Source organism: Delphinus delphis, chromosome 8, assembly GCF_949987515.2.
Source record: "Delphinus delphis chromosome 8, mDelDel1.2, whole genome shotgun sequence".
NCBI classification, from domain to species: Eukaryota; Metazoa; Chordata; class Mammalia; order Artiodactyla; family Delphinidae; genus Delphinus; species Delphinus delphis.
Genome location: NC_082690.1, coordinates 101,582,780 through 101,600,467, shown reverse-complemented (window position 1 = coordinate 101,600,467; position 17,688 = coordinate 101,582,780). Strand labels below are relative to the sequence as shown.

Genomic DNA, 17,688 nt, shown 5'->3' with positions numbered 1-17,688 from the left:
AGTGTGGAGCCTATGGCAAGCCCCAATGGGCAAAGCAGGGGCTTGAAATTCTAGAGCAAGGCCAGGCTATCCACAGCAGACAAATACATGCCTTTTGAGAAAAAACTCTCAGCCTGTTATTGCAATACTTCATTATGAAACACTTAAGTAACCATGAAATGCTCCCATTATGAGTTGGTTGTCAGACTTGCTCCCATTACGAGTTATGAGTTATGTCAGAACTGCTGCCATTATAAGTTGGACCTGTTAAGTCAAAGAGTCAGACCAGACCAGCAGCAGTCTTTCAAAAGATAGAAATGGTACCTTCAGAATCAAGACTAAGCAGAACCAGAGGACACAAGCAAACTGCATGAGCAGGTAGCCCAGACCTCTTGCTATCCACCATACATCTAAAAGCATCCCCACCCCTTGTGCAAAAGAACCCATAGTCATAAGGAATGTCTTGTATAACCTGCTAAGGGAGGAAGTAAAAGCCCAAGCATGATTTACAGATGGGTTAACTTATGAGTGCCAACTGAAAATGGATGACAGTCACATTCAGAAGTGGTCTTGAAAGACAGTGGAGACAGAAAATCTGCCAGCTATACACCTGATGATCCACCTTGTGTAGAAGGAGAAATAGCCCAAGGTGAGAATATATACACATTCTAGGTCAGTGGCCAATGGCCTGGCCATCTGATTAGAGGACTGGAAGGAAAAGGACTAGAAGATCAAAGGCAATGAGGTCTGGGGCAGAGAATGGTGATGGACATATGGGAGAGTGCACAAAGCCAAAGATTTCTGCATCACACATTAATGTCCACCAAAAAGAATCCACCATGAAAGAAGCACTAAACCACCAAACAGACAAAATGACTTGGCCTTCATCAGAAAGCATAAGATGAACCCAGGATTCTAATTTCAGGCATCCTCTTAGCCAATACAATGATTTACAAACAAAACATGTGAATTTCTATTTATATTTCATCCTTTGAAAAATTTTCTACCTTTTCAAATAATTGATAATGTACATAAAATATAATTTACCCTAAAAAATCGTCACATATTAGGGTGTTCGAGTTTCTTTTGTTTTTGGGGGGGTTTTTTTGGCTGCGCTGTGCAGCTTGCGGGATCCTAGCTGTCGGAGCAGGGATTGAACCCAGGCCCTCAGCAGTGAAAGTGCAGAGTCCCAACCACTGGACTGCCAGGGAATTCCCTCTAGCTTTTTTCTTAACTGATAGGGAGCAATCAAAAAAGTTTGGTGACCACTGCTATATTCTGCCATTACATAAAGTAATTACTGGTTGTTGAATTAACAGATATACTTGTTAGCCTAATTCTGGACTACTTCATATGGTTTATAGTACCTCTTACAAGTCCATAACCAAATCCTTTACTAATGAATCCAGTTGCCATAGTTTATCATGCTTATTCTTTCTAAGGGAAACATAATTTCACCAAAGTTATAGCTAACAAATCTCTTGTTTAACAACTAAATATCCCCAAAGGGGTACACTACTCCTAGAAGTACTGCAATGCCAGGTTGATGCATGGAGCTGACAAAACAAGCTCCTATTCTATCTCCTTGTTCCAAAACTCAATGTAATACATTGTCCTCAGGTAAAGGACATAGATACTAAACTGATAAGAACAGATACCACACTTCATCTTAGCCAAAAGGCCTAGAATTGATATTATCTGTATTAACTCCCCATCATCTCTTCCTGTCCCAAACTTTCCTCACTCAGGTCCACAAACACAGCTTGTAAGCATGTCCTTACAACCATCAACATCCTCATCTTCCCCAGAGACCAGGAAATTCTGTTATCAAATAACTTAAGTTACTGTCTTATCTCCCAGTTCCTGGCAAAGAACTAGTTATTTGCATACCTCCTCATCCATTAAGTGAGGCAGTGCCTCTTGCTGTCAGGTGGGGGCAGGGTTGCTCTCTGGGCAAAATCACCAGACCTCTCTAAGCACCTCATTTGATAAGAAGGGTTATCAATGAATTGGGGCTAGAAAAAGATCATTCAAAAATTTATAGGGATAAATTAGTATATATTGGGTCCTACTTTGTGTCCTCTACTCTGCTAGGCAATAGGGATACAATGATGATTTACACAGACATGATCTCTAAACTCAGGGAGTTTATGGTGGGCAGGCAGAGCAGATCTGTCTTGGGGAGGGAGTGGCAGTAAGGAAAGGGGCAAAGGGGTCTCAATGGCCATAATGATGATCTGGACGATAACCTAAAGACTATGGAGGGGCACTGAAGAGTTATGAACTGAGACATGAGACTGGACCAAATATTTTATATAGAAAGATCACTCCAGCTTCAAGATGGAGAATGGACTAAAGAAAGGAAACCAGGGTCAGGGAGTCAGATTAAGTCTGTTGTAAAAACCTTGGGGTCAAAGGCCTCAATTAGGGTAGTGGCAGTGGGGGAGCTTGGACAATTGAGTGAAACAGGAGAAGCAGGTTGAATTCAATCTGGAAAAGTTAAGAAGTTTGTGGACCACGTGACAATGTTCAACCAGAAGGCAACTGGATGCACAGCTCTGAAGCTCAGGAGAAAGATCGTGGGCTGGAGCTACAGGCATAATGGTGGTCATTAAAATCACGGGAGTGGATAAGGTGGCCCAGGCAGAGTAAGTAAAAAGTTGGGCCTAATACATAACTGGAGGAACATTAATGTTTGAGGAATGGGCCAGAAGATGTACCTCAAAGGATCAGGAAGAAGTTAGCAGAAACATAAGAGGAAGGCTAGGAGAGGGCAGTGTCCCAAGCACTGTGGAAACAGTGTTTTAAGAAATAGGAAATGGGTCAATAGGGTAAGGTGCTGCTGAGAGATCAAGTAGGATGACTGAAGTGTCTTAAGAAGTGGGCAGCAACTGTGTGAACAAGTGCTTCTTAAGCTTTAGCTTGCATACAGATCACCTGGGGATCTTGTGTAAATGCAAATGCTAATTCATTTGGCCTGTGAAAAGACCTGAGATTAGCATTTCTAACAGGCTCCCAGGTAATGCAGGTGTAGCCAGCTCTTTAAAGGTAAAGACATTTGCTGGAAAGAGGAAGCAAGATACGATGCTAGCCAGAGGGAGGCATGGTGTTAGAGCCACACTAGCACACTGTCTAAAGCTCCAATTCGGGAGTCAGACCTCCTGAATTTAAATTCTGACTCTCAGTAAATATTTTCTGAATAAATAAATAAATGGATCAACAAAAGACAGTGTACCACAGGGGTTGTTAAAGTATAATTTTTAAAAATGAAAACATGACTCATAAAAATATAAAGTAAACACATGTCAAAGATTTTATTCAACCTATTAATTAATAAGAGAATGAATAAGATTTAAAACTGGTTCAATAGAGAATTCTAGAAAAAGAGTATCATCAGTCAAGAGTCCAGGCAAGGGCTTCCCTGGTGGCGCAGTTGTTGACAGTCCGCCTGCCGATGCAGGGGACACGGGTTCGTGCCCCAGTCTGGGAAGATCCCACATGCCGCGGAGTGGCTGGGCCCGTGAGCCATGGCCGCTGAGCCTGTGCGTCCAGAGCCTGTGCTCCGCAACGGGAGAGGCCACAACAGTGAGAGGCCCGCGTACCACAAAAAAAAAAAAAGAGTTCAGGCAAGAATGATATGAATTTGCATTCTAATACATAGATATAAAATCACCTAATGTCTTACAAGGCAAACTTATCAAATTGTAAAATACCCAAAGCAATTGTAAAAAGGACATCAAACAAAGGTACACACCCCCTGGAAAACCAGATAATCCCTAAGCTAGGTGGGCCTGCTCTCCGTCAAAAGGACACCTAGTAATAACTTTTGCCTATTCCCAAGTTTTGGATAATTTTTCTTAACAGGGTCAAAAGTAGAGACTGGATTTGAATAACAGCTCTGCCACACTAGCTATACTATCCTTGGATAAGTAACTTATATAAAACTCAGTTTTCTTTTTTCACAGAACTAGAACAAAAAATTTCACAATTTGTATGGAAACACAAAAGACCCCGAATAGCCAAAGCAATCTTGAGAACAAAAAACGGAGCTGGAGGAATCAGGCTCCCTGACTTCAGACTATACTACAAAGCTACAGTAATCAAGACAGTATGGTACTGGCACAAAAACAGAAAGATAGATCAATGGAACAGGATAGAAGGCCCAGAGATAAACCCACGCACATATGGACACCTTATCTTTGATAAAGGTGGCAGGAATGTACAGTGGAGAAAGGACAGCCTCTTCAATAAGTGGTTCTGGGAAAACTGGACAGGTACGTGTAAAAGTATGAGATTAGATCACTCCCTAACACCATACACAAAAATAAGCTCAAAACGGATTAAAGTCCTAAATGTAAGGCCAGAAACTATCAAACTCTTAGAGGAAAACATAGGCAGAACACTCTATGACATAAATCACAGCAAGATCCTTTCTGACCCACCTCCTAGAGAAAAGGAAATAAAAACAAAAATAAACAAATGGGACCTAATGAAACTTCAAAGCTTTTGTACAGCAAAGGAAACCATAAACAAGACCAAAAGACAACCCTCAGAATGGGAGAAAATATTTGCAAATGAAGCAACTGACAAAGGATTAATCTCCAAAATTTACAAGCAGCTCATGCAGCTCAATAACAAAAAAACAAACAACCCAATCCAAAAATGGGCAGAAGACCTAAACAGACATTTCTCCAAAGAAGATATACAAACTGCCAACAAACACATGAAAGAATGTTCAACATTATTAATCATTAGAGAAATGCAAACCAGAACTACAATGAGATATCATCTCACACCAGTCAGAATGGCCATCATCAAAAAACCTAGAAACAATAAATGCTGGAGAGGGTGTGAAGAAAAGGGAACACTCTTGTACTGCTGGTGGGAATGTGAATTGGTTCAGCCACTATGGAGAACAGTATGGAGGTTCCTTAAAGAACTACAAATAGAACTACCATACGACCCAGCAATCCCACTACTGGGCATATACCCTAAGAAAACCAAAATTCAAAAAGAGTCATGTACCAAAATGTTCATTGCAGCTCTATTTACAATAGCCCGGAGATGGAAGCAACCTAAGTGCCCATCATCGGATGAATGGATAAAGAAGATGTGGCACATATATACAATGGAATATTACTCAGCCATAAAAAGAAACGAAATTGAGCTATTTGTAATGAGGTGGATAGACCTAGAGTCTGTCATACAGAGTGAAGTCAGAAAGAAAAAGACAAAATACCGTATGCTAACACATATATATGGAATTTAAAGGAAAAAATGTCATGAAGAACCTAGGGGTAAGACAGGAATAAAGACACAGACCTACTGGAGAACGGACTTGAGGATATGGGGAGGGGGAAGGGTGAGCTGTGACAGGGCGAGAGAGAGGCATGGACATATATACACTAACAAACGTAAGGTAGGTAGCTAGTGGGAAGCAGCCGCATGGCACAGGGATATCGGCTCAGTGCTTTGTGACCGCCTGGAGGGGTGGGATAGGGAGGGTGGAAGGGAGGGAGACACAAGAGGGAAGAGATATGGGAACATATGTATATGTATAACTGATTCACTTTGTTATAAAGCAGAAACTAACACACCGTTGTAAAGCAATTATACCCCAATAAAGATGTTATAAAAACAACAACAACAACTCAGTTTTCTTATCTGTAAAAAGGGGATGGTAACCATAAAAACTACTATTTTTTGAATTGAGGTAATATATATAAAGCACTTAGTACAGTGCCTGGAAGGTGTCATGGAAAGCACTTAATAGATGTTAACACCCTCCACCAATTGTTTCACCTTGTTTATCTCATTTCCCATTACTTGACACCCCAGCCTTTTTGCACCATTCTAGCAAATATGTTTACACACACATGCACACATTTCACTTAATTTGACTACTACATTCTTCACTTGTGCAACATCCTCTTTTAACCTTATTATTCAAAGGAAAAAATGTCCAGCATTCACTTATTTCATGGGTAATGAAACTTGCATTATTTCCACCAAACTTCACCTTGACGTATATAATACCTCCCCAGTTATGTTTTAAAAATCCTAACCACAACCTATAAATCAGTAAGCACAGTCCAGTGCTGCAGTCCTACTTGGAGCATTCTACCTCATATGGCTCTCTCCTCCATTTCTTTCAGAGTTCTGCACAAATGTCCCTCTCTGAGTGAAATGACAATTCCTCCCCCTCTGCCCCAGCACTCCCTCTCTCCTTCCCTACTTAATTTTCACCATAGCTTTGTTTTTTTGTTTTGTTTTGTTTTTTGTTTTTGGCCGCACCTCACGGCATGCAGGATCTTATTTCCCCAACCAGGGATCGAACCTGTGCCCCGTGCAGTGGAAGTGCTGAGTTTTAACCACTGGACCGCCAGGGAAGTCCAATTTTCACCACAGCATTTAACTGCACTTGACATATTATTTGTCTGTGTTTTCCACCAGAATATAAGCTCCAAGGGAGCATAAGGGGACTGTCTGCTTTGTTCCCTGTTGTATCTCCTGTGCCTTGTAGATGCTCAACAGATAAATAATATTGGTAGACTAAACGTTAAGCGAAGGTTGCGCCCGTGATCTCCAACTCCCAAGAACATTGGTTTGTTTTTTTTTTTTTTGGTGCTTAAGCCCCTCAACCCACTTACAGCTTCCAAAAAGAATATCCAGTTTTTGACATCCCCCCCTTTCTAGTGGATTCTATATCACTACAAAAGATGCTGAAAATTCACACTCTTGTGCACAGGCATATTTTGATTGGCTCATAGAAAATGCTTAAAATTTTTAAGTTAGATGCCAACATTTTATTATTTTTTTTTGTTTTTTGGGGTTTTTTTGGCCGTATCACATGGCACGTGGCATCTTAGTTCCCCAACTAGGGATCAAACCCACGCCCCCTGCATTGGAAGTGCAGAGTCTTAACCACTGGACCGCCAGGGAAGTCCCGATGATGCCAACTTTTTCAATGGGCAAATTAATAAACAATTCTGGATTTCTGGATTCTCTTGATCAGATTTTTCAGAGAACAGTATTCTAGGAAGGCAACAATCTGCTGGAGCTAAGACAGAGCTATCTAGATCGCCAGAGTCCCCACCCGGTTCCTACGGCTTACTGCATTACCTATATTCCTGTAGGTATGAGTTGAAGACTTCTGATGGAAATCCTCTCCTATTTCCCTTTCATTACACTTGTTAGTACAGAATCCACTTACCTGCTGCTTAAACTACTGTGACAATCTAATTAATGTCCTTATCTCATCTTAGCCCTCAATTTCTAATCACCTCCCTACTCAAAAACTTTCACTGTTTATTTTTATCTATAGTTCAAATTATTTAGCTTTGCATTCCAGGCCCCCCTCATCCGGTCTTCCCCAGGAAATCTTTTCCAATTTTATATTCTGATTCCCCTTCAGCCCATCTTTCATGAACTATATTCATACACTTCCTTTTCCAGCTCCAATCCTGTTGCTCAAATTGTTTCTTTAACTTGAATTCCCTCCCTGGTTCTGTTTATCTAACCTTCAAGGCCCAGGCACTCCATAAAGCATCCCCCAATTCCCATGCCCACACACAACCTCCCTAGACCTATCTGCCTGCTCTGGACCTTCTGAATTCTCCATAACTTATCTGTTCCATTTTCTATACATTTTGTTACAACTTTCCAATCATGTACTTGCACAAGCACTTAATAGTTATTGAATAAATGAATTTATTCCATCTATAATAACTTTGTTCATACTGGAATTCTTTCAACACTTGTTTTGTCACTTGTGTTACGCTGGGACATGCATGAGGACAACACTGCCCCCAAAGGAGTGAAAATGGATTCCTGCAGAGTAGGGAGAGGGCAAAAAACCCTAGATATTAAAAAAAAAGAAAAAAAAAAAGGTTTCTGGCCCTCCAAAGGTCCGTGGAACATAAACAGACATACAGTATATCAGTGTTATTACAACTTCATGGTTGGGATTAGAGGGGAAAATGTCTTTTTAAGGCTCCTGGAGAGGGGAAGACAACAATGAAAACAATTGAGAAACAGTATCCAGGGACCATGCTATTTGTTTCCTGTGTATTTGCTTGCCTCCCAAATTCCCAGAGAAGAGCGAGGACAGCAGTAAAGCAGAGTGATCAAAAGTGCAGGCTCTCGGGCTTCCCTGGTGGCGCAGTGGTTAAGAATCCGCCTGGGTTCGAGCCCTGGCCCGGGAAGATTCCACATGCTACGGAGCAACTAAGCCTGTGCGCTACAATTACTGAGCCTGCGCTCTAGAGCCTGCGAGCCACAACTACTGAGCCCATGTGCCTAGAGCCTGTGCTCCTCAACAAGAGAAACCACCGCAATGACACCACCACAAACGATTAATAAATTGATGCTGGTTGGCCTCAATAACAAGTGTATACAGGTGACTGGAACTGCCTCGCCAATCAGGCGGGAGCTGTAGGCTGCTCTGCAAGAGGTCTTTACATCTAGATTCCCTCATCTATAAAATGCGTGTACTGTACCAACCTCTCTTTTGGGATCTGCAGAACTGAAATATAATCAATTCACGTAATGTGCTTAAAGCGGCACTTTAAATATCAGCTAATATTAGCCCTACTGCAAGCCAAGCTCCTAGTAAAATCGGACTGGACAGCAGGACAGAGGTGGCCAGTTAGAGAAAACATCCTAAGGCTGTTATAAAATTTCAAAAGCACCTACGGCCTGATTCACTTTCCCGAAACGGCTCCACGCAAGGGCCCTCCACTCGAGCTCGGCCCGGGGCCCAGTAGTACCTGAGTCGCCCCCCATGCTGGGACCCTGAGGACCAGACCCAGAATGCTCGCTGGGCGGCTGGCGTGGAACCGAGACGACGCCGGCCGAGGGTTCATAAGGTTCGCGGTCCATCATGTCGGACCCTGCACGCGGGTTTAAGGTGTGTGTGCGCAAGAAGGGGGGGGGGGGGCTCTCAGGGAAGGGAGAGGGGGCAGGCAGCTGTGACCGAGACGGGGCGTCAGCCCAGGATCCGCGGGAAACCGGGAACTCGTCGCCTCAGTCCCACAGTTTTCCGCAGTACAGTCCCCGCCGCGGCACGTTAGGCGCGCCTGCACAACCCCTAAGGCGCATGCGCACCGCTTTCGCGCCGCCGCGTCAGGGAACGCACAGCCTCCCCCTCCCACCCGACCCGGGCTTCCTCTGGAAACCTTTACCCACGAGCCACTAGGCTCGCACGCCCTCTCTTTCTGCGCTTGCGCCTGTCATAGTCCCGCCCCCCAAATCCCGTGGACCTCTGCGAGATGCTATTTAAGTGTCTCTCGGTAGGCTTTCGGTCTCATTCTTCCACAGATTTCGGTAAGTGTGTGTGTTTGACTACACTTTAAAAAAAAAAAATGACCACGAGAACGTGTCCGCGCCTTGGCCTCTCTCAGTTGCATGTATTGGGTTCGTGGAGCAGGGGAGAGAAAAACATGGCCATGGCATTGAGGCCTTGAAGCGACAGGGGCTTTGTGAAGGACAACATGGCGATGGGGGGCGGTGCCGACGGGCCTCTCTGTGATGAGAGTCTTTTCACAGACCTGTACTGAGCTCCGTGAGGATAAGAAACTCTGAGGAGACAGGCCTTGCACGGCCGACGCAGTCTTAGCTCCGGAAGACAAAGCGTTTACGAGATAGCCTAGTGCTGACCCGATGTTCTCTTGTCTTCAGGGTTCGGGCGCGCGTCGAGCACTAAAGGATAGCAAAGAGTTCTCGTTACAGTAAGTGCTCGTGGCGTGCCTTTACCACCTTTATTTTTTTGGTTTAATTGTTGGATATACGGAAGTCTACCGGGATGTGCTACGGGGATGATCTCAAAAGTTGAACTCTCTCTTTCTGATGAATTAGTGGAGAAAACATAAAAATTCTGAGTAGCACTGTTTGTGGCCAATGTTTGGGCTCTTTAGCCCTGAGGTGTTAAGGGACTGACGTGGGACAGTTAGGCTAGGAGACGTAAAAGTGAAGGGTGTTCTTTTTTTTTTCCCCAGATGTGGTTTAAATCAAAAGACCTTATGGGTGGGAGGATGGGACAAGACCTGTCCCTGTGTGGATCAAGCATTATGGCGATGCTCCAGGTGGGTATACGATGCTTTATGCAATTACGGGTAGGGGCACAGAATCTGGATGGGACTTGCAGCTTCAGATTGCGCTGGCCACTCCATGATGAACGTAAAATGACAAGCATATGCCTGAACTCAAAAGTGATGTCATCTTACTACTGAGAAGTGGGCCCCAAATACTCAAGGACCTTGAATGGCTATTCTTAGGTACATATAATGCCTCCCTTTTCTGTCTCCAGCATCTCATCGCCAATCCTAAGGAATTCAGCTGCCTCCCAGGGTGAATGCAGGTAATTGTGCAAATGGGGGGGTTAGGGTGTAGTCTGTCTGGTGTTCCCCACAACCGGGAGAGCAAATGGTCAGTGGAGCAGTGTTGCCTTTTTGCTCCTTCCAGCTTGTTCCTCTTGGAATGATTTTCCTGGGGAGGGAGATGGCAGCCCAGCAAGCGGCACAGTTGGTTCTTGTGATGGTGTGCTCTTCCCTCACCCACATGTCACTGTCAGATGATTTGAGTGGTAATGCTGATTCTCCGTGAGGTACGACATTTAATAGCATGTTAGAGTTCTGATGGCAGTTGCTGTTAATGAAGACATTTTATTCCATCCTAGTGTTTTGAAATAACCATTTGCTGCCCTTTTGCAGGTTGTCCTCATGGTGATGTATACATCTGTCTTACAGTAAGTTAACTTTTTCCAATGTTGTAAGTTAGGTTATATGTGAGCCTTGATAACTCTCGGGGGGGGGGGGGGGGGTTGTTGTAAAAGCCCTGATTGATCCGTGTAACTTTTTGGTTTCTTTTGTTCCTTATAGTGATGTTTCTTGATCTTTTATCTTTCCTTTTCTTTAATATTTACTTCTTTATTTGGCTGTGTCAGGTCCTAGTTGTGGCACGCAGGCTCTAGAGCCCTCGGGCTTAGTTGCCCCGCGGCATGTGGGATCTCAGTTCCCCTACCAGGGATCAAACCATTGTCCGCTGCATTGGAAGGCAGATTCTCAACACTGGACCACCAGGGAAGTCCCTTATTTTGTCTTTCTTGATTTCCTAGATGCCTCTTGATCTGCTCAGGGTCAAACTCCTGGAGAGAGTTGAGAATCGTGAGTACTTGTAACCTTTCTGGTTGTAGCTTGTTTCCAGTGCCAGTGAGGAGAGCAAGCATTCTGTCTTACTCCTGTTCTAGCCCCAGAGCCAGTAATGGTGAACCCACTGGGGCTAACGGGGAGAGGGGATGAAAGCTTGTTCCATAAGGAAGTGTCTGAGGTGCAGCAAATGCCTGCGGATATCACTTGTTTAGCTTTTCTTGGTTTATCCATTAACCCTAGCTAGAATAATTCTGGCTATGTTGCTAATTACATGACGTTCTCATTCAGGAGCAGCTTGTTCCTTGTTCCTGTATTACTCCTGGAAAGCCTCCCGCGTTGAAAGGTTAGTTGATTAATGTCTGTATGGCATATATCACCAAGTAAGCAGTTTCTATGATGAATCAGACTAGCTCACTATGACTTAAATAATGAGAAGACCTGAACATCTGAGAAACTGGAGAAGACAGCAGTGGGATACTGTCTGTAAGGAACTTGTATCACTCACAGCTTCATCCTTCCCTAGGTACCATTGCCAGTTACCTGCTTGTTTGCTCAAAGGTGAGTGTTTTTCATATGCGTTGGTGCACACAGCGTATTGAGTAGGAAAAAATGCCTTTTTCGGCATGTCTGTATGATGACTTACCTGGAATCTCGTTCGGCTGACGATTTGCTGTTGAGACTCGGAAATCTGATTTTCTAGGAACCATAGCTTAGGTGGGAACAACTTTTAATGCAGGAATTAAGCTTACTGATTCAGTCTTGTTTTTGTTTTAGGTCCAACTCCTTGTCTGGAGCCTGAGAATGAATTGAGGTAAATCTGTCATCTGTGGCTACTATATAGAATTTGCCAGGGTTTTTTGTGGCACTTTGGATAGCTGTGCAGACATTACTTGTTTAATCCAAAGTTTGTCTTTGGCCATTTGTGAACCACCTGTGACAGATTTCCACTCACCAGTGATGAGTTCAGTACCGCCCCAGTCTGATCACTATGACTGAAAGGTATTTTCTGAGCTGTGAGTTTGCCTTGGAGTGAAAGGTGACAATAGTGGGAAGTTGGGTGGGCTTTATAGCCAATAGGAAGCTTTGTGGACTAGGTGGTGGTTTCTATCAAAATGTCTGTTGAGACCTACATAGATGTGCCTTTTGTCTCGGGGTGGTTTAGAGACTTAGTTCCCAATCGTTCTTTCGCAGGGGAAAGGAGTAAGCCATATTTCTGTTCAACTCCAGTCTGAAGTTAAGAGGTGAGTAAATGTAAGCACAAGGTGGGTCAAGTTAAAATTTCCCAGTGAAGAAATATTCACATGTCTTACTTCCTGTCCTAGTCCCAGAGCCTGTAAAGGTGAACCCACTGGGGCTGGCTGGGGGAGAAGAGGAAAGCTTGTTCCAGAAGGAACTGTCTGAGGGATCATAAGAATTTCTAAACAAGGCAAAGGAGGGAATAAATTACTGGTTGAAAATCGGTTGTGTTTTTTTTTTCCTTCAGGTCTGAAGAAAGAACAAAGCACACATAATGGTAAGTATCTATTCATGTACTTAACGTTACATATTTAATAGACTAACCATGATAAATAGAAAAGTATCTGGAAGCAGTCCTTTTAATGTTAGCTGGTTTAAAGGATAGCCCTTCTAAACCCATGTGGTATATACTTTTCCATATGGTAAGAAAACTCAACTTTTTTTATTTTTCTCTACAGGAGTCCAACTCTCAAAGGATATCAAAAATGGAATTTTCTTATACAACCTACCTGTTCAAATTAGCATACAATCATTTTAGCCTTTCTAAATAAAACTTTTTGTTTTTTTAAACCTTCACTGATTCCTGTGTTTGAGTGGGTCTAGCTGGACAGAAGGAAATAATCCCAGAAAGATTGTTACTGGCTTTACCCTGTTTAAGCTTGGCAGTTTGCCTGATGCTGAATTGTCTAACCCAGGGAACCATTCAGGGAGCCTCCTTACACCTTTAAGGAGTTTTTCCTTCTCTCTGTACTTAGCTGAGGAGTTCTATATGAATGTTTGCTGGGTTTGGGTGACCCTTTAACCTTTAGCTGTGCCCTAAAACTTTATATTAGACTTTTCTCAATAAAATATGTTTTGTGTCAGAAGTGTAGTAAAGTAAAAGGCAATTTAACTGAAAGAAAATGCATTTTTGCTAATTCAGTCGTAGCCATACAGTAATAAGAATGGTCAACATAGTAATTATAGCCACAAGAATGAAAGGGTTGGTCCAAGTAAGAGAAGGCACACCGAGGAAGCCTGGGGAAGCACCTGTATTTAAAGGTGGGAGGAACAGCAGAGGACAGACCCAGAATGAGGCACTGCAAGCAGTAAGAGAGCCTGCAGTGCTGACCTGTAAACCCGAGGGAAGCGGGCACCATGAGAGGTGTTTGGTAGATAATGAAGCCTTCCTCAAGCAATGTTTTCACCATGTGGCAAATAGGAATTCAAATTAAGGCCCGGCTACTTAAGAGATGAAAGAAATGAGTCTGGGACAATCTGGAGAAATGGGGGAGAGCTCCAAAATGAAGGGGACCCTCATAGTCCTTCCATACAGTGATGACTCAGTCTATGATATTTCTAGCCTGGACTTCTGCAACCTGCTCCTGAACTGATAACCAGTCAGACATTCAGACCTTGATTCCATGTTGTTCCTCTCCAGTCTCCCCACTTCAGTAAGTGTCAGCAGTGCCAACGTGTTGCTCCATCCCAAACCTAGCAGTGTATTTGCTGGGAGAGCCAAGGCCCTGCTCTTGCTTTTGCTGACTGATGTTTGGTTACATTCTAGAGGAAGAGGAGGAGGCAGAATGAGAGCCAACAAACAAGGTTATTTGAAATAGCAGAGTGGTTCTCAACCAGGGGTGATTTTGCCCCCTGGGGAACATTAGAAAATGTCTGGAGACACTTCTGGTTGTCACAGTGTTTTGTGGGGGGTGGTGGGTAGGCTCTACTACTACCTAGTGGGTAGAGGCCAAGGATGCTGCTAAACACCCTACAATTAATAGCACAGCTCCCCAACTCCCCAAACAAAATGTCAATAGTGCTGAGTTTTCAGGCACCCTGAGATAAACGCCGGAAAGAATAGGAATCGGGCTTCCCTGGTGGCGCAGTGGTTTTAAGAATCCTGCCAATGCAGGGGACACGGGTTCAAGTCCTGGTCCGGGATGCCACGGAGCAAGTAAGCCCGTGAGCCTAGAGCCCGTGCTCTGCAACAAGAGAAGCCACCACAATGAGAAGCCCGAGCACGGCAACGGCAACGAAAAGTAGCCCCTGCTCGCCGCAACTAGAGAAAGCCCGTGCGCCGAAACGAAGACCCAACGCAGCCAAAAAAAAAAGCTTGATCCTTGGTTGGGGAGCTATAATCTCACATGCCTCGCGGCCAAAAAACCAAAACATAAAACAAGCAATATTGTAACAAATTCAATAAAGACTTAAAAAAATGGTCCACATGGGCTTCCCATGGTGGCGCAGTGGTTGAGAGTCCGCCTGCTGATGCAGGGGACACGGGTTCGTACCCCGGTCCGGGAAGATCCCACATGCCGCGGAGCGGCTGGGCCCGTGAGCCATGGCCGCTGAGCCTGCGTGTCCGGAGCCTGTGCTCCGCAACGGGAGAGGCCACAACAGTGAGAGGCCCGCGTACCGAAAAAAATAAAAAATAAAAAAATGAAAAATGGTCCACGTCAAAAATCTTTCTTTTTAAAATTTATTTATTTTTGGCTGCGTTGGGTTTTAATTGCTGCGTGTGGGCCTTCTCTAGTTGCGGCGAGCGGGGCTACTCTTCATTGTGGTGCGTGGGCTCCTCATGCAGTGGCTTCTCGTTCTGGAGCACGGGCTCTAGGCACGCGGGCTTCAGTAGTTGTGTCTCGGGCTCTAGAGCTCAGGCTCAGTAGTTGTGGCTCATGGGCTTAGTTGCTCCGCGGCATGTGGGATCTTCCCAGACCGGGGCTCGAACCTGTGTCCCCTGCATTGGCAGGCGGATTCTTAACCACTGCGCCACCAGGGAAGTCCACGTCAAAAAAATCTTTAAAAAAAAATTACATCACCTAACATGCTGTGCCTCAGTTTCTCCATCTGTAAAAGAGGGAAGATTATAGTACTACTTATTCAATTAATGTTGTTAATACATATAAAGCACCTGGAATCGTGCATGAAACCATAGACTAGTCAGGCTGGGAATCAGTCATCACCAGGTGACGGATGGGAGGGAAAGCCAGGGCACCGGATAAGATCATTTCAGCAGAGAGTGTAAATAGGAGCAGACATTTTGAATTCCTAGGAGCCAGGGAGCTAATACTAATCAGCAAAGAGGGCAGGGTTGGTGATCAAGAGGTCAGCTGGGCCCTCTTTTCTGGCCCGACTCCAACCCAGAGTTGCCACACGGGGATGCAGGCCCAGAGGAGCCAGTCTTTAAGTCCGGGAGCCGAGGCTATCTCTCTGTGGGCCTGCCTACAGGGCCTTCCAGGACCTCCAGATCCTGTTCCTCCAGTTGATGTGGCCTCTTTTTAGGTGTTTGGATGCCTTCAGACAGGTCCTCCTATCTTTTCGGGGCTGTGGTTGTTAACTTGTAGGTTAGTGAACAGGCTTTAGGGGGCTCTAAGAATCTCCTCGGAAATTGTATGCAAAATTGTATAAGGCAACTATGCATTTATTTGGGAAAAGCTTCAACAGATTCTCAGAAGGGTTGGGTGATACAATAAAAATTAAACACCTCTTCAGACTGACCAAGCATTTCTTCAACCTGCTTCATATTATGTTGGTTTTTAAGTTTATAACATCTTCCTCTCAAGAGCACCAAAAAAAAGTCTAAAATTGTTCAATTAATTTACAAATATGGGGGACTGCCCTGGCGGTCCAGTGGTTAAGACTACAAGCTTCCACTGTAGATGCGGCCAAAAAAAAAAAGAGTTAAAAGGGGGTTGTAAATTGGGAAGAGTTGTTGTTATAAACCTTTGAACACTACTTGACAATTTATACCATTTTCATGAAAATAAAACATTAACTTACAAAATTTAAATGCACCCACATGGAAAGAATATTCCCTTGGCCTTGCTTTGCTTGTTATCAAAGCCAGTGACTCTTTGTGACTTCTTCCACTTCTCTCCATCTCTGCCACCACAGCCACCCCAACCCCACCCCCTAAGCCAGTTTCATCTCTTGCCTGGAGGATCACAGGAGCCTTCTCTCACTTTTCCCCAGTAAACCTTAAACATCATGAAGGCAAGGTCCATGTCTGATTTTGCTCATCATTGTAGGGTATCTGCTCAAAAAGCATAAACAAATGGACAAATGGCCTCCCAGTGAATAAATAGATCTCCAAGTTCCTGTGGAGTCCTCACTATCAGCCTCCTGTACCCACGCAGCAAGAGGCGGGGGTCACAGTAGAAGAGAGTGACAGAGCTCTCCCCACTTGCCTTTGCTTCACAGGAGGACCTGACAGCTGAGACCCGACAGGGAAAAGCCCGCCAAGAGATCTGTGCACTCAGGATGCTTGGCTGCAGCCTGCCTGGACAGACTGAAGCCTGCTCCACCAGGGGGCTGTGGCCTGCCCCAGGTTGGGTCTTGCAGAGTTTAGAGAAGGTTAGAATTGAAAGAAACTGAATTTTGCTTTTGCTTTTGCTTCTGTATTAGTTGTTTGTTTGTTTTGTTTTGTTTTTTATTGCTTGGTGGCTTAAAACAAAAAAATATATTATCTTACAGTTTTGGAGGTCAGAAGTCCTAAATGGGTCTCAATGGGCTAAAATCAAGGTGTGTTAACAGAGCTGCATTTCTTTCTAGAGGCTCCTGCCTTTTCTAGCTTCTAGAGGCCACCTCCATTCCTTGACTGATGACTCCCTTCCATCTTCAAAGCCAGTGACGGCTCATCAGATCATCACTCTGACACTGAGTCTCCTGTCTCCCTCTGTGATCTTTGTGATTACGTACATGGAGCCCACCAGATAATCCAGAATGATCTCTCCTTCTCAAAACGCTTAATTTAATCATATCTGCAAAGTACACTTTGCCTGCCACGTAAGGTAACATAATGAGAGATTCTACGAATTAGGATATGGGCATGTAGGGGCATTATTCTGCCCACCACATCTCCTTAATTTGGCCCCTCCCTGGAGATTCTGGATTTATTTTGGGAGCTTGTAGAAACTGCTTCTGTTTATTCACAGGGACACATTGTAAGAAACCATATTCTCTAAAATCATAGATTATCAGACTTTGCTAGTTGAAATCATATCAGTGAGAATAGAACATCCCACTCTTGCCTGAAGGATCTCAGCCAGGCCGGTCACTTTGACACATAAACAGCTGTAGAGCTCAGTTAAGGGGGTTTCGAACAGAACGTTCCGCGTTCAGATTAACACAGTGTCCAAGCAAACAGGACTTCAAGTCCCGTTCTCAGCCAGAGTCTGACATTAATCCCTTTCATACAGCTGGGCTATGCTGTGAGCCTCTAAAGTACCGCTTCTTTTAGATTTGACCTACATTGCCTCACCCCTACTCCCACCGCAGGTTCCTGGGTTTATGAGTCAGGCGGCTCCGAAATGTCTTTCTCAGGCCATCTTTTCTCCGCTGTGGG

General features: G+C 44.2%; 9 non-coding genes across 9 annotated transcripts; 8 read left to right on the top strand and 1 right to left on the bottom strand.

Moving 5' to 3' along the window:
• Positions 1-1,484: 1,484 nt before the first annotated feature.
• LOC132430377 (U2 spliceosomal RNA) lies at positions 1,485-1,672 on the bottom strand. Its single transcript, XR_009520472.1, has one exon. It is a non-coding gene; the product is annotated as a U2 spliceosomal RNA (small nuclear RNA).
• Positions 1,673-9,786: 8,114 nt separating this feature from the next.
• LOC132430436 (small nucleolar RNA SNORD26) lies at positions 9,787-9,862 on the top strand. The gene has a single exon (XR_009520524.1). It is a non-coding gene; the product is annotated as a small nucleolar RNA SNORD26 (small nucleolar RNA).
• A 279-nt stretch (positions 9,863-10,141) lies between these two features.
• LOC132430434 (small nucleolar RNA SNORD27) lies at positions 10,142-10,213 on the top strand. The gene has a single exon (XR_009520523.1). It is a non-coding gene; the product is annotated as a small nucleolar RNA SNORD27 (small nucleolar RNA).
• Positions 10,214-10,544: 331 nt separating this feature from the next.
• Positions 10,545-10,619, top strand: LOC132430433 (small nucleolar RNA SNORD28). The gene has a single exon (XR_009520522.1). It is a non-coding gene; the product is annotated as a small nucleolar RNA SNORD28 (small nucleolar RNA).
• Positions 10,620-11,181: 562 nt separating this feature from the next.
• On the top strand, positions 11,182-11,308 carry LOC132430441 (small nucleolar RNA SNORD22). The gene has a single exon (XR_009520529.1). It is a non-coding gene; the product is annotated as a small nucleolar RNA SNORD22 (small nucleolar RNA).
• Positions 11,309-11,514: 206 nt separating this feature from the next.
• On the top strand, positions 11,515-11,581 carry LOC132430432 (small nucleolar RNA SNORD29). Its single transcript, XR_009520521.1, has one exon. It is a non-coding gene; the product is annotated as a small nucleolar RNA SNORD29 (small nucleolar RNA).
• Positions 11,582-11,753: 172 nt separating this feature from the next.
• Positions 11,754-11,823, top strand: LOC132430438 (small nucleolar RNA SNORD30). Its single transcript, XR_009520526.1, has one exon. It is a non-coding gene; the product is annotated as a small nucleolar RNA SNORD30 (small nucleolar RNA).
• A 250-nt stretch (positions 11,824-12,073) lies between these two features.
• Positions 12,074-12,142, top strand: LOC132430439 (small nucleolar RNA SNORD31). Its single transcript, XR_009520527.1, has one exon. It is a non-coding gene; the product is annotated as a small nucleolar RNA SNORD31 (small nucleolar RNA).
• Positions 12,143-12,406: 264 nt separating this feature from the next.
• Positions 12,407-12,532, top strand: LOC132430440 (small nucleolar RNA SNORD22). Its single transcript, XR_009520528.1, has one exon. It is a non-coding gene; the product is annotated as a small nucleolar RNA SNORD22 (small nucleolar RNA).
• Positions 12,533-17,688: the final 5,156 nt, after the last annotated feature.